Source organism: Chlorocebus sabaeus, chromosome 21, assembly GCF_047675955.1.
Source record: "Chlorocebus sabaeus isolate Y175 chromosome 21, mChlSab1.0.hap1, whole genome shotgun sequence".
Taxonomy (NCBI): domain Eukaryota; kingdom Metazoa; phylum Chordata; class Mammalia; order Primates; family Cercopithecidae; genus Chlorocebus; species Chlorocebus sabaeus.
The window spans coordinates 95,534,103-95,549,649 of record NC_132924.1 but is presented as its reverse complement, the minus strand read 5'-3'; the positions used below and the strand labels follow the sequence as shown (position 1 = coordinate 95,549,649).

The following is a 15,547-nucleotide window of genomic DNA, read 5'->3' as shown; positions in this document are numbered from 1 at the left end:
CGGAGTATAGTATTTCATTTTCTTTTCAATGAAGCTTGGTTCTTTATTTAACTACTTATGATTTAGTGAGTTTTGAATCCTCTAAACATCATAGTTTTAAATTTCCAAATGTAATATCTTCAAATCCTTGCTACATACTCAAAATCTATAATTCTGTCACATGTAATAATGATTTTTTTGTTTTCTAGACAGATTTCACTCTGTCACCCAGACTGAAGTTCAGTGGTGCCGTCATGACTCACTGCCACCTTGAATCCCTGGACTTAAGTGATCCTCCCACCTTATCCTCCCAAGTAGCTGGGACTATAGGCATACGCCATCATGCCTAGCTGATTTTTAAAGTTTTTTTTACAGATGGGGGTCTCGTTTTGTTGCCTAGGCTAGTCTTGAACTCCTGGCCTCAAGTGTTCATCTTACCTCGGCCTCCCAAACTGCTGGGATTCCAGGTACAAGCCACTGTACCTGGCCTAGATTTAGAATTAAATTATACATTTTATTATATTCTATTACAATTCCAAACACACCACTTTTTCCTGACTTGTTTTCAGTTCACAATACCTTTCAATATTTTTGCTTTACTTTTTTCTCCAAGTACTAATACATAAAATATAAAAATATCTCACCACTTACATAAGCCAGATATTTTTGTGAAGGTAAGAATGTCTTTGTAATGTGAATAATAACTCCCTAATTAGTTGTTTCCTAAGTTATTGTTTTTGATTCTGTGTTAATTTTGTTTTTTTCCCCAAATTTCCTTAGTATTTTGATGTCTTTCTTGTAACTATGGTCACATCATAGCTATCTACGTATCCTGAAAGGGTAAGCCTGGTTTCTCCATGGCTCTGACATCTGTGTCCATAACATAACGGGGTGCTCAAGACCTACTTGCATGAGGGAATGTTTACTGCTTCTTGAGTGTTTTCAGCAGAGTGTATGACATTTAAAAATCAAATGTCTTTTGTTATAGTAAGTGGAAGAGGATACGTTTAAGAGTACAAGTTGAGTTATGTGTGCTGTTAAACTGTTAGTATTTGTTTTTTATTTTTTTAACAAGATAAATATGTGGTTTATACTTTCAAAAATAGTACATTTTCAAATATGGCAGAATATTTACTGAATTGAAATAAATTAAATTTCATGCCAAAATACAGAAGTAGGGACTCTGTGCTACACACTATGTGGAAGCCATTTTATGCGTATTATGAAGAAACTGAGTCAAAAACAAAGAAATGCCAAGGTTAGAATGGTAAAGCGAACAAATTTGTAAAAAGTTTGGAAAAAAGAGTAGGGGTTTATTAGAATGAGAAATAGGTAGAAATGGAATTTTAAACCTAAAGATGATATTCTTCTGCTTGGCAGTTCAGGTGAGGAACTGAATTAAAGTGGGTGAGTCTTGCTGGATGGTCCATCTGGAGTACTTTACGCAGCAGTAGCTGTAGATTGCAGCTAGTCATTGATGGAGATGTTTGTGAGCTATGCAGGGAAGGCAGACCTCCCATGCCCTTCATCTCTCTCCCAGCAGGTTCCAGATTGTTCATGTGGTGATGTGTCAGGAGACTTTTTATAGTCAGGTTTTTAAGATTCTTCCAAATAAGAGAAGGAGATGAGACACTTGTGAATTAGCTGCTCAATATATTTTCTATTATTTCAATAGTTGACTATAAAAGTATTACTTTGTAAAGGTCCCCTGGTGTTGAATAATTATAATTTAAATATGCATAAGTCACATTTTACACAGTGTGTTTAGTTGCATACACTAACCCCATCATCATAGTTTCTTCTTTTCTTTTCTGAAATGTAGTGAAAAGGACTTACACAGTTTTTCTCATACATATAAAAGTTAGAGTTACTATTCGGAAAGTTCATAAAGCAAAATAAAAATTAAAGGATTGGTCAAAAGATTTAAATTGGTAGTTTTGGCTAGACTTAAAGGTAATAGTAAGAATTCCTTTTCGGCCAATACCTAGAAATGCTGAATAAAATATAGTGCCCATCTTTTTAAATACATAGGTCAACTGCAAGAAAAAAAGAAAAACTTTAGAGACCAAAAACAACTAGAATGGTTATGATTGTGAGTTGACATTGTGGCTACAATAGTGCTGGAATTTGAAATTAGCGGATGTTGATGTTGTTAGGCAGGCACTTGGGATTTTATTGCTCATGCAGAGAAAGAAGACGTACCATGAAGTATTCTTAAAGTGGGTGTTTGGAACAGAAATCTTATAAAGAACTTAAAAGAACCAGATCTCAGTGAAATGATGGACTAGGAAAAAAATCTGCCCTTGGGCAATTAATCTTGTGTTTGGGCTTAAGCTCTGAATGTGCAGAAAAATTAACCCTCAGAATTTTTAAGTATTAGCTTGTACTCAAAGAATGTTGAAGTCCCAGTTTATTTTATTAAATATAAGGGAAATACCCAAGTTAGGGAATTAACATGAAAAGCACTCCTGAATTGGTGATGACCATGGAGCAGCTGGCATTTTTAAAAGTTGCTTTTTCAATCGGGAGCAAGATGGCCAAATAGGAGCAGCTCCAGCCTCCAGCTCCCAGTGCGAGCGACACAGAAGACGGGTGATTTCTGCATTTTCAACTGACGTACCGGGTTCATCTCACTGGGGAGTGCTGGACAATCGGTGCTGGTCAGCTAGTGCAGCCTAACCAGCGAGAGCTGAAGCAGGGCGAGGCATCCCCTCACCTGGGAAGCGCAAGGGGGAAGGGAATCCCTTTTCCTAGCCAAGGAAAACTGAGACACACAACACCTGGAAAATCGGGTAACTCCCACCCTAATACTGTGCTTTACCAAGGGTCTTAGCACATGGCACATCAGGAGATTATATCGCACACCTGGCATGGAGGGTCCCACGCCCACCGAGCCTCCCTCATTACTAGCACAGAAGTCTGAGACCTAACAGCAAGGTGGCAGTGAGGCTGGGGGAGGGGCGCCTGCCATTGCTGAGGCTTAAGTAGGTAGACAAAGCCTCCAGGAAGCTCAAACTGGGTGGAGCCCACAGCAGCTCAAGGAGGCCTGCCTGTCTGTGTAGACTCCACCTCTGGGTGGAGTCTGACAGCTGTCTGACAGCTTTGAAGAGAGCAGTGGATCTCACAGCATGGAGGGTGAGATCTGAGAACGGACAGACTACTTGCTTAAGTGGGTCGCTGACCCCTGAGTAGCCTAACTGGCAGACATCCCCCACTAGGTGCAGACTGACACCTCACACCTCACACAGCGGGGTACACCCCTGAGACGAAGCTTCCAGAGCAAGAATCAGACAGCAGCACTCGCTGTTCAGCAATATTCTATCTTCTGCAGCCTCTGCTGCTGATACCCAGGCAAACAGGGTCTGGAGTGGACCTCAAGCAATCTCCAAAGGACCTACAGCTGAGGGTCCTGACACTTAGAAGGAAAACTAACAAACAGAAAGGACACCCACACCAAACCCCATCAGTACGTCACCAGCATCAAAGACCAAAGGCAGATAAAACCACAAAGATGGGGAAAAAGCAGGGCAGAAAAGCTGGAAATTCAAAAAATCAGAGCGCATCTCCCCCTCCAAAGGAACGCAGCTCATCACCGACAACGGATCAAAGCTGGACAGAGAATGACTTTGACGACTTGAGAGGAGAAGGCTTCAGTCGATCAAACTTATCAGAGCTAAAGGAGGAACTACGTAACCAGCACAAAGAAACTAAAAATCTTGAAAAAAAGAATGGAAGAATGGATAACTAGAATAATCAATGCAGAGAAGGCCATAAATGAACTGACAGAGATAAAAACCATGACACGAGAGATACGTGACAAATGCACGAGCTTCAGTAACCAACTCCATCAACTGGAAGAAAGAGTATCAATGATTGAAGATCAAATGAATGAAATGAAGCGAGAAGAGAAGTCTAGAGAAAAAAAAGGAAAAAGAAATGAACAAAGCCTCCACGAAATATGGGATTATGTGAAAAGATCAAATCTACATCTGATTGGTGTGTCTGAAAGTGAGGGGGAAAATGGAACCAAGTTGGAAAACACTCTTCAGGATATCATCCAGGAGAACTTCCCCAACCTAGTAAGGCAGGCCAACATTCAAATTCAGGAAATACAAAGAACGCCACAAAGATACTCCTTGAGAAGAGCAACTCCAAGACACATAATTATCAGATTCACCAAAGTTGAAATGAAGGAAAAACTGTTAAGGGCATCCAGAGAGAAAGGTCGGGTTACCCACAAAGGGAAGCCCATCAGACTAACAGCAGATCTCTCGGCAGAAACTCTACAAGCCAGAAGAGAGTGGGGGCCAATATTCAACATTCTTAAAGAAAAGAATTTTCAAACCAGAATTTCATATTCAGCCAAACTAAGTTTCATAAGTGAAGGAGAAATAAAATCCTTTACAGACAAGCAAATGCTTAGTGATTTTGTCACCACCAGGCCTGCCCTTCAAGAGATCCTGAAGGAAGCACTAAACATGGAAAGGAACAACCGGTACCAGTCATTGCAAAAACATGCCAAAATGTAAAGATCATCAATGCTACGAAGAAACTGCATCAACTAACAAGCAAAATGACCAGCTAATATCACAGTGACAGGATCAACTTCACACATATCAATATTAACCTTAAATGTAAATGTACTAAATGGTCCAATTAAAAGACACAGACTGGCAAATTGGATAAAGTCAAGACCCATCAGTTTGCTGTATTCAGGAGACCCATCTCACATGCAGAGACACACATAGGCTCAAAATAAAGTGATGGAGGAAGATCTACCAAGCAAATGGAGAACAAAAAAAAAGCAGGGGTAGCAATACTAGTCTCTGATAAAACAGACTTTAAACCATCAAAGATCAAAAGAGACAAAGAAGGCCATTACATAATGGTAAAGGGATCAATTCAACAGGAAGAGCTAACTATCCTAAATATATATGCACCCAATACAGGAGCACCCAGATTCATAAAGCAAGTCCTTAGAGACTTACAAAGAGACTTAGACTCCCACACAATAATAATGGGAGACTTCAACACCCCACTGTCAACATTAGACAGATCAATGAGACAGAAAGTTAACAAGGATATCCAGGAATTGAACTCAACTCTGCACCAAGCGGACCTAATAGACATCTACAGAACCCTCCACCCCAAATCAACAGAATATACATTCTTCTCAGCATCACATTGCACTTATTCCAAAATTGACCACATAGTTGGACGTAAAGCACTCCTCAGCAAATGTAAAAGAACAGAAATTATAACAAACGGTCTGTCAGACCACAGTGCAATCAAACTAGAACTCAGGACGAAGAAAATCAATCAAAACCACTCAACTACATGGAAACTGAACAACCTGCTCCTGAATGACTCCTGGGTACATAACGCAATGAAGGCAGAAATAAAGATATTCTTTGAAACCAATGAGAACAAAGATACAACATACCACAATCTCTGGGACACATTTAAAGCAGTGTGTAGAGGGAAATTTACAGCACTAAATGCCCACAAGAGAAAGCAGGAAAGATCTAAAATTGATACCTTAACATCACAATTAAAAGAACTAGAGAAGCAAGAGCAAACACATTCAAAAGCTAGCAGAAGGCAAGAAATAACTAAGATCAGAGCAGAACAGAAGGCAATAGAGACACAAAAAAACCCTCCAAAACAATGAATCCAGGAGCTGTTTTTTTGCAAAGATCAACAAAATTGATAGACCGTTAGCAAGACTAGAAAAGAAGAAAAGAGAGAAGAATCAAGTAGACGCAATAAAAAATGATAAAGGGGATATTACCACCGACCCCACAGAAATACAAACTACCATCAGAGAATACTATAAACACCTCTATGGAAATAAACTAGAAAACCTAGAAGAAATGGGTAATTTCCTGGACACTTACACTCTCCCAAGACTAAACCAGGAAGAAGTCGAATCCCTGAATAAACCAATAGCAGGCTCTGAAATTGAGGCAATAATTAATAGCCTACCAACCAAAAAAAAGTGCAGGACCAGACGGATTCACAACCGAATTCTACCGGAGGTACAAGGAGGAGCTGGTACCATTCCTTCTGAAACTATTCCAATCAATAGAAAAAGAGGGAATCCTCCCTTACTCATTTTATGAGGCCAACATCATCCTGATACTAAAGCCTGGCAGAGACACAACAATAAAAGAGAATTTTAGACAATATCCCTGATGAACATCGATGCAAAAATCTGCAATAAAATACTGGCAAACCGAATCCAGCAGCATATCAAAAAGCTTATCTACTATGATCAAGGGGGCTTCATCCCTGGGATGCAAGCCTGGTTCAACATATGCAAATCAATAAACATAATCTAGCATATAAACAGAACCAAAGACAAAAACCACATGATTATCTCAATAGATGCAGAAAAGGCCTTTGACAAAATTCAACAGCCCTTCATGCTAAAAGCTCTCAATAAATTCGGTATTGATAGAACATATCTCAAAATAATAAGAGCTATTTATGCCAAACCCACAGCCAACATCATACTGAATGGGCAAAAACTGGAAGCATTCCCTTTGAAAACTGGCACAAGACAGGGATGCCCTCTCTCACCACTCCTATTCAACATAGTGTTGGAAGTTCTGGCTACGGCAATCAGGCAAGAAAAATAAATCAAGGGTATTCAGTTAGGAATAGAAGAAGTCAAATTGTCCCTGTTTGCAGATGACATGATTGTATATTTAGAAAACCCCACCATCTCAGCCCAAAATCTCCTTAAGCCGATAAGCAACTTTAGGAAAGTCTCAGGATACAAAATTAATGTGCAAAAATCACAAGCATTCTTATACAGCAGTAACAGACAGAGAGCCAAATCATGAATGAACTTCCATTCACAATTGCTTCAAAGAGAATAAAATACCTAGGAATCCAACTTACAAGGGATGCAAAGGACCTCTTCCAGGAGAACGACAAACCACTGCTCAGTGAAATAAAAGAGGACACAAACAAATGGAAGAACATACCATGCTCATGGATAGGAAGAATCAATATCGTGAAAATGGCCATACTGCCCAAGGTAATTTATAGATTCAATGCCATCCCCATCAAGCTACCAATGAGCTTCTTCACAGAATTGGAAAAAACTGCTTTAAAGTTCATATGGAACCAAAAAAGAGCCCGCATCTCCAAGACAATCCTAAGTCAAAAGAACAAAGCTGGAGGCATCACGCTACCTGACTTCAAACTATACTACAAGGCTACAGTAACCAAAACAGCATGGTACTGGTACCAATACAGAGATATAGACCAATGGAACAGAACAGAGTCCTCAGAAATAATACCACACATCTACAGCCATCTGATCTTTGACAAACCTGAGAAAAACAAGAAATAGGGAAAGGATTCCCTATTTAATAAATGGTGCTGGGAAAATTGGCTAGCTATAAGTAGAAAGCTGAAAGTAGATCCTTTTCTTACTCCTTATATGAAAATTAATTCAAGATGGATTAGAGACTGAAATGTTAGACCTAAAACCATAAAAACCCTAGAAGAAAACCTAGGTAATACCATTCAGGACATAGGCATGGGTAAGGACTTCATATCTAAAACACTAAAAGCAATGGCAACAAAAGCCAAAATTGACAAATGGGATCTAATTAAACTAAAGGGCTTCTGCACAGTAAAAGAATCTACGATCACAGTGAACAGGCAACCTACAGAATGGGAGAAAATTTTTGCAATGTACTCATCTGACAAAGGTCTAATATCCAGAACCTACAAAGAACTCAAACAAATTTACGAGAAAAAAACAAACAACCCCATCAAAAAGTGGGCAAAGGATATGAACAGACATTTCTCAAAAGAAGACATGCATACAGCCAACAGATACGTGAAAAAATGCTCATCATCACTGGCCATCAGAGAAATGCAAATCAAAACCACAATGAGATACCATCTCACACCAGTTAGAATGGCAATCATTAAAAAGTCAGGAAACAACTGGTGCTGGAGAGGATGTGGAGAAATAGGAACACTTTTACACTGTTGGTGGGATTATAAACTGGTTCAGCCATTGTGGAAAACAGTATGGCGATTCCTCAAGGATCTAGAACTAGAAATACCATTTGACCCAGCCATCCCATTACTGGGTATATATGCAAAGGATTATAAATCATGCTGCTATAAAGACACATGCACATGTATGTTTATTGTGGCACTATTCACAATAGCAAAGACTTGGAATCAACCCAAATGTCCATCAGTGACAGACTGGATTAAGAAATTGTGGCATATATACTCCATGGAATACTATGCAGCCATAAAAAAGGATGAGTTCGTATCCTTTGTAGGGACATGGATGCAGCTGGAAACCATCATTCTCAGCAAACGATTGCAAGAACAGACAACCAAACACTGCATGTTCTCGCTCATAGTTGGGAACTGAACAATGAGATCACTTGGACTCTGGAAGGGGAACATCACACACCGGGGCCTATTATGGGGAGGGGGGAGGGGGGAGGGATGGCACTGCGAGTTATACCTGATGTAAATGATGAGTTGATGCGTGCTGACGAGTTGATGGGTGCAGCACACCAACATGGCAGAAGTATATATGTAACAAACCTGCATGTTGTGCACATGTACCCTAGAACTTATAGTATAATAAAAAAAAATAAAAAATAAAAAATAAGTTGCTTTTTCTTGGAAGGCGAGCCCTTAAGCTAGGCTTTGTAGGATATCCAGAAATAACACTGTGTTGATTATTAGCTCCCAATCTAAAATTACAAAACTAAATTGATCATTTACAACACTAAGAATTTCAGCTATAAAGCTCTCACATACATAAATTATAAAATAATTGTATTTAAAGTGATGAAATTTATAAGCGGGTTCACAAATATAAGAAAAGAATAACAACAAAAAAGAAAAGAACAGTATGCAAAGTGAACCAGCCGATTTGGAAAAGGATCATATAGAACTTCCAAAACTTCAAAACACAGTCACTAAAATTAGAACCTCCACAGAGAGGGTAAGCAGTAGATTAGACACATCTGAAGAGAAAATTTGTCATGTAATTAATGATGGAATATTGATTAGAATCTGAGGAAGTTGCCTAGAATTCAACATGAAGAAGTGAAAAAAATATACATAGAGAAATTTAAAAATTTAATTTCTTTAAGAGGAAAGAAATCTCCAAGATTATTTCTGATAGAATTTGAATAAAGACATTAAATAAAGGAAAAATGTGGCAAAGGCAACATTTGAATAGATGATAATGGGAAGATTTTTTAATTGATGTAGTCATGAATTAGTAAGAAATACAGTAAGTATTAACCATAACTCTTTAACTCCTAGAAATGTAATGATGAAAGTGCAAAATGACAAAGATTAAGAGAACATGTAAGAACAATCATAAAGAAGAGGCAAATAGGCTGGGTATGGTGGTTCACTCCTGTAATCCCAGCACTTTGCAAGGCCGAGGTGGGCAGATCACTTGAGGTCAGGAGTTCGAGACCAGCCTAGCCAACATGGTGAACCCCCGTCTCTATTAAAAATACAAAAATTAGCCAGGCTTGGTGGCGAGCACCTGTAATCCCAGCTACTTGGGAAGCTGAGGCACAAGAATGGCTTGAGGTGAAGGTTGCAGTGAGCCAAGATCATGCCTTCCAACCTGGGCCACAAAGTGAGACGTCTCAAAAAAAAAAAAAAAAGACAAATTACAATAGGAGAACTGCAGTTGAACTTTCATAAGACTTTTCCACATGGAATTCTGAGCCTTCTGACAATGGAATATCTTCAAAATTACTGATAGGATTGCTGGGCTAAAACACTATATAAGTAACTATACCATTATGCCTGAGTGAGAACAAATTAAAGACGTATTTTCAAATATTCAGATATTTCAAAAGGATATATTTTTGAATTAAAGGAAGAAAGAAATTGAACTCAGAATGATAGAGTGCGATTCAAGAAGCAGTCATCAGCAAGAAAATGAGTAAACTCAGGAGTAAATATAAATAAATATTGACTTGTTAAGATCATATATTTTAATAATGAATTTCTGTTACTAAATGATAATATACTAAACATGACTAAAATAAGGTAGAACTAATATAATGAGGACTGACTTAACAGATGGGAATGGGTAACGGAAGTAAAGCACTCAAAGTTTCCTGGGTTCAGGAGGAGACTTAAAAACAAGATTTGAGGAATCAGTGAGAGAAAAGAAATATATAGTTTCTGTACTGTTGAGGAAATAGGGAGATTTTGTTAATGTTTAATAGAGACAGGGAATGAAAGAAAAAGAGGCATGGCAAATACAAAGGGCAAGATAAGATACTAGAAATACATCTAAGTATATCAGCATGTACAGCAAATGTAGCTTGTCTTTAAAATAAATCTTGTTAGAAGACTAGGTTTTTAGGGCTTTAAAAACCCCAATTGTTGTTCAAAGCAATCTAAAATATAACACAGAATAATTGAGACTGAAGAGATTTTTTAAAAAATTTACCAGATGCATTCTGACCACAAGAAAGATTGTATAGTTTTGTGACTGTACAAGAAGATAGACTTTAAGGCAAAAAGCAGTATCAGATTTTTAAAATACTCACTAAATAAATGTAAATAGAACAACTTACCAGGAAGACAGAATAGTCTGAGAAAGAAGTAACAATCTCAGGCATATATATGAGATTATTTATCTTAAAAATATATAAACACTTAAGAGAATTGCATGAAGACTCCAAAGAGGGATAATCTTGGTAGGAAATCTTAACATTTCTCAATACTTGATACAGCAGAAAAGAATATCATATATAGAATATTTGACTAAAATCAGTAAATTTGACCTAATGGACATGAATAATCACTGAATAATAATTATAAGACATGCATTCTTTTAAGCACAAAAAAAAAGTTAATTAAAAAACTAGTCATGTGTTAAGCAGAACAAATCTCAAAAAATACTAAGATTCAGAATTTTTCTGATCACAATGGAATTAATTTAAAAATCCAAAATATAACCACAAAGCCAAACTTAAAAACACACTTCTAAGTAGCTCCAATATAAAAAAGAAATCATAAAAAATGAGAAATATTTGGAATGGAACTCATAAAAATGCTGCTTGTGAGATGAGGTTAATATGAACTTAGAATAAACATAAATGCATATATTAAAAATGAGTAAGCTAATTATATGAGTTTAAAAAAACAAGCAAGGCCAGGCGTGGTGGCTCACGCCATAATCCCAGCATTCTGGGAGGCCAAAGCAGGCAGATCACTGGAAGTCAGGACTTGAAGACCAGCCTGGCCAACATGGTGAAACCTTGTCTGTACTGAAAACACAAACAATTAGCCAGATGTGGTGGGGCACACCTGTAATCCCAGCTACTCGGGAAGCTGAGTCAGGAGAATTGATTGAACCCAGGAGGCAGAGGTTGCAGTGAGCTGAGATTGTGCAGCTGCACTCCAGCTTGGGCTACAGAGCAAGACTCTGTCTCAATAAATTAATAAATTAATTAAATTAAAGATATAAATCTCCCAAATGATGAGATAAGGAAGATGGCAGAAATTAAGGAAATGAAAAACAACAGAGAGGATTAACAAAATGCAATAATATTTCTCAAAAACATTAAAAAGGTGAATAAATCTCTGGCAAAATTGATTATGGAAAAGGGTATAAAGTGGCTAAATGATACATTCAAAAATGAGCAAATTATTTCATCAGGAAGGAAGACAAAACCCCCAAGTGACTAATAAACGGAAGAGAATATTCTTAGTCCTATTGGCAATAAGAATTGTAAACTCAAATAATAGTGCAATACCACTCCCCACCCATCAAAGTTGGCAAAAAATACAAAGATTCAAAATACCAAGCTTGGCAAAGATGTATTACTATTATATCTGGAGTACTCATATACCACAGGTATATATAGTATGCACAAATTGGAAAGCAGCTAGGCAACATTCAGTAAAGATGAAGATCTGCACGCTCTACAACCTAGCAGTTCCACTCCTTGATGTGGTACTAGAGAAGCTCTCACACGTGTGAGCAAGAAGACAAGATATACAAGAATGTCCATCATGGCATTGTTTGTAAGGACAACAAGTGAAAGAAAGTGAAGATCATCACTAGGATAGTGGTTGAAGTGTGACAATTCAACTAACAATATTTATATCCAGATGGTTAAGCATCAGAAACATTTAACTTTTGGAGAAGAAAGTTGCAGAAGAATATATGTGATACATTCATATGAAGTTTGGAAACATGCAAAAAGTACTTGATGTTGTTTATCAGTTTTCTTCTATGTGGTACACATTTCAAAATGTCATGGAAATAATATAATAAACAGAAAAGTCAGCATGGTGTTTCTGAGAAGAGAAAGAAAATTGTCTTGGGTGAGTGTGCGTAGGCATTAATTGTATCTGTCCTTTTTTAAAAAATACTCTTTAAAGCATATATAACTCTAAGAAATTACCATTCAACAAAGCTGAATGATGAATATATACATGTTAGTGTATTATTGTACTTTTCTTTATGTTGGAGATATTTCATAATATTTTTAAGATAATGCTTTGTAAAACAGCTTTATGAAAGAATAGTGGAACTTTGAACTAAGTTATTTTTCTAGAGTAAGAGAATGGACTTCTTTTTAGAACAAATACAATTGGACTGTTATTGTTTACCTCTCAACACCCCCACCTCCAACCCCTTAATCCTCACCCTTAAAAACACCCACACAATTATACCTTTTAACACAAGGAAACTGAAACCTTTAAGTGATTAAAAAAAAAAAAAACCTTTATGGGAGCAACTGACTTTCATTTGTAAACCTTAAACATATATGCAAGGGAAAAAGTAAATTTATTGACAGTCTGTAAGATAAGGAAAGACACAACGAAAATTCAATGTTGCAAGAACCACAAGTATCACAAGATATTGGCCTCAATCTCCCCCATTAAGGCTTAATGTTTTTATTTTTCAAAACAGAAATAACTTTATTCTTTTTCTGATTTAAAATAATGTATATTCTGGCCAGGTGTGGTGGCTCAAGCCTGTAATCCCAGCACTTTGGGAGGCCGAGAAGGGCGAATCACGAGATCAGGAGATCGAGACCATCCTGGCTAACACGGTGAAACCCCGTCTCTACTAAAAAAAATACCAAAAACTAGCGGGGCGTGGTGGCGGGCGCCTGTAGTTCCAGCTACTCGGGAGGCTGAGGCAGGAGAATGGCACAATCCCGGGAGGCAGAGCTTGCAGTGAGCTGAGATCCGGCCACTGCACTCCAGCCTGGGCGACAGAGCGAGACTCCATCTCCAAAAAATAAAAATAAAAATAATAATAATAATAATAATGTATATTCTTTTAAAAAACTCCACACTGAAAAATAAAATAACCTATTATTTCACCATCCTGTAATAATCACTGTAAATATTTTAATATATATTTTAATTCATATATATAATGTTTGCCAATAGAATCACACTCTACATTTTTGCTTTTAAATTGCTGTTTATGTTATATCTTGGAAATGTTATATCTCAGGTTCCCATGTTAAGAAAAAAATCAATCACATCTCTTTTAATGGCTCATAGTATTATCCTGTATAGTCATGCCATGATATATTTTAACCAAACTGCTTATATGCAACACTGCAGTGAACACAATGCATATACATCTTTGAGTACTTCTCCATTTGTTTCCTTGAGATACGTTCCTTGCTGGACCAAAGGAATGCATAAAAAATAGTAAGACTTTTCGTACTGTATCAGTAAGAGTTTTCCAGAAAGGCCAGCAGGCTGGAACTCTAGCAGAAGCTGATGCTGCAGTGTTGAGGCAAAATGTCTTCTTTTTCAGAAAACCTTAGTTTTTGCTCTTAGGGCCTTCAGCTGCTTGTATGAGACCCACCCACATATCGAAGATAATCTCCTGTACTTAAAGTCAACTGATTATAGATGTTCACCATTTCTACAAAATACCTTCTCAGCCACATTTAAATTAGTGTTTGATTAAATAACTGGATACTATAGCCTAGTCGTGTTAACACATTAAAAAAGTGAATAAACCTCTGACAAAATTGATCATAGAAAAGGGTACAAATGATGAAATGATACATTAGAAAATGAGCAAACTACTTGATCAGGAAACTCACAGAAAAGAAAACTTCAAATGTTTATCGAATATAAGGGAAAATTCTCAGTCGTATTGTAATGGGAACTCAAATAACAGTGAGAACATTTCCCATTCATCAAAATTGGCAAAAAGAAAAAAAAAAAAGAACATAACCACACTTGCGAAAAATGCACTACATCTTTGTACCTATGTACTGTGATGTACGTAAAGCATAAGTATATCACAGAACCTGTTGCCAGATGACCTTCCATAAAGACCGCACCAGTTTTGATTTGGTCCTCACACTGTGTACTGGTAACCATTTTCATTTTTGCTAATCTAATCAGTATATTTTCTAATTAAGTATTATATTTGTGTTAATTTTCAGTTTTAAATCCACAATTTGTCCTGCAACTTAGCAGTCTCTAACATAGTAATTTTCACAATGACTTACACCTTTTACTTTGTACAAGAGCAGAGATGAGCAGAGAAAAAGAGCTCTGCTTTTCTCTGAATAGAAAATATATTTTCTCCTTTTGAAAGTAACAATGTTGATCTCTGCATCTTACACCTGTCATTACCCCAAACCTGTCTTTCTGGCCTCAGGTACAGAGAGTTGATGTGAAAATAAAAAAGAGCAGTCATCTTTTACCCATTTTTCTACCATGTGTTCTGAGTTTTCCCTGTTGGTTTATAGTTCTTTATATTTCTGATGTGAGTTGTTGATTGAATATATGCTTTGCATACATCTTCTCTTAGTCCATTGCTTTGCCTTTTTTACTTTCTTCATGATACCCTTTAAATGACGAGAATTCCTTGATTTTAATGTAGCCCATATTTTCTGTTTCTCATAATTAGTTTATTTTGGGGTCCTATTGAAGTAATCACTGTCTATTGAAAGGTACTATGTTTCCCTAGTTTCATTTTATGTTTAAAAACAGAAAAAGGAAATAGTTAACATTAACCAAGCCCAGGTAACAGAGAGAGACCCTGTCTCTACAAATAATTTTTAAAAATTAGCTGAGCATGGTAGCATGCACCTGTGGTCCAGCAATTCAGGAGGTTGAGTGGGAGGATCACTGGGTCCCCAAGGGTGGAGGCTGCAATGAGCCATAATCATGCCACTCTCCTGCAGCCTGGGTGACAATGTGAGACCCTGTCTCAAAAAAAGAAAAAAAAAAATACACTAACAAAACTATTGTCCATGGACTCTGTGTTGTAGGATATTTTGCAATTTAGATGTATATCCACCAAACAGCCTTTTCTCCTGCTGGAAACAGAACCTCCCTCTATCTCTGTTGGGGGACCTCTAAGAGCCTGCCTGTTGTAGCACCTAATGTTCTTTGCTGCATACATGAGCTCTTGACCCAATCTGGGCTAATGAAACATTCCCCATTTACAGTATTTTGTTCAAATGTGGCCTTGTGATCCAAGCAGACACACTCAGGGAGGTGACTTCAGAGCATCTATGGTTCCAGTAAGACTTTA

The 15,547-nt window shown here is 37.3% G+C and overlaps 1 protein-coding gene across 8 annotated transcripts in view; it reads left to right on the top strand.

The window, feature by feature from the left end:
- The window catches only part of CADPS2 (calcium dependent secretion activator 2), a 560,307-nt gene that overhangs the window by 372,761 nt on the left and 171,999 nt on the right, over positions 1 to 15,547 (top strand). The gene's annotated exons all lie outside the window — the stretch shown is intronic.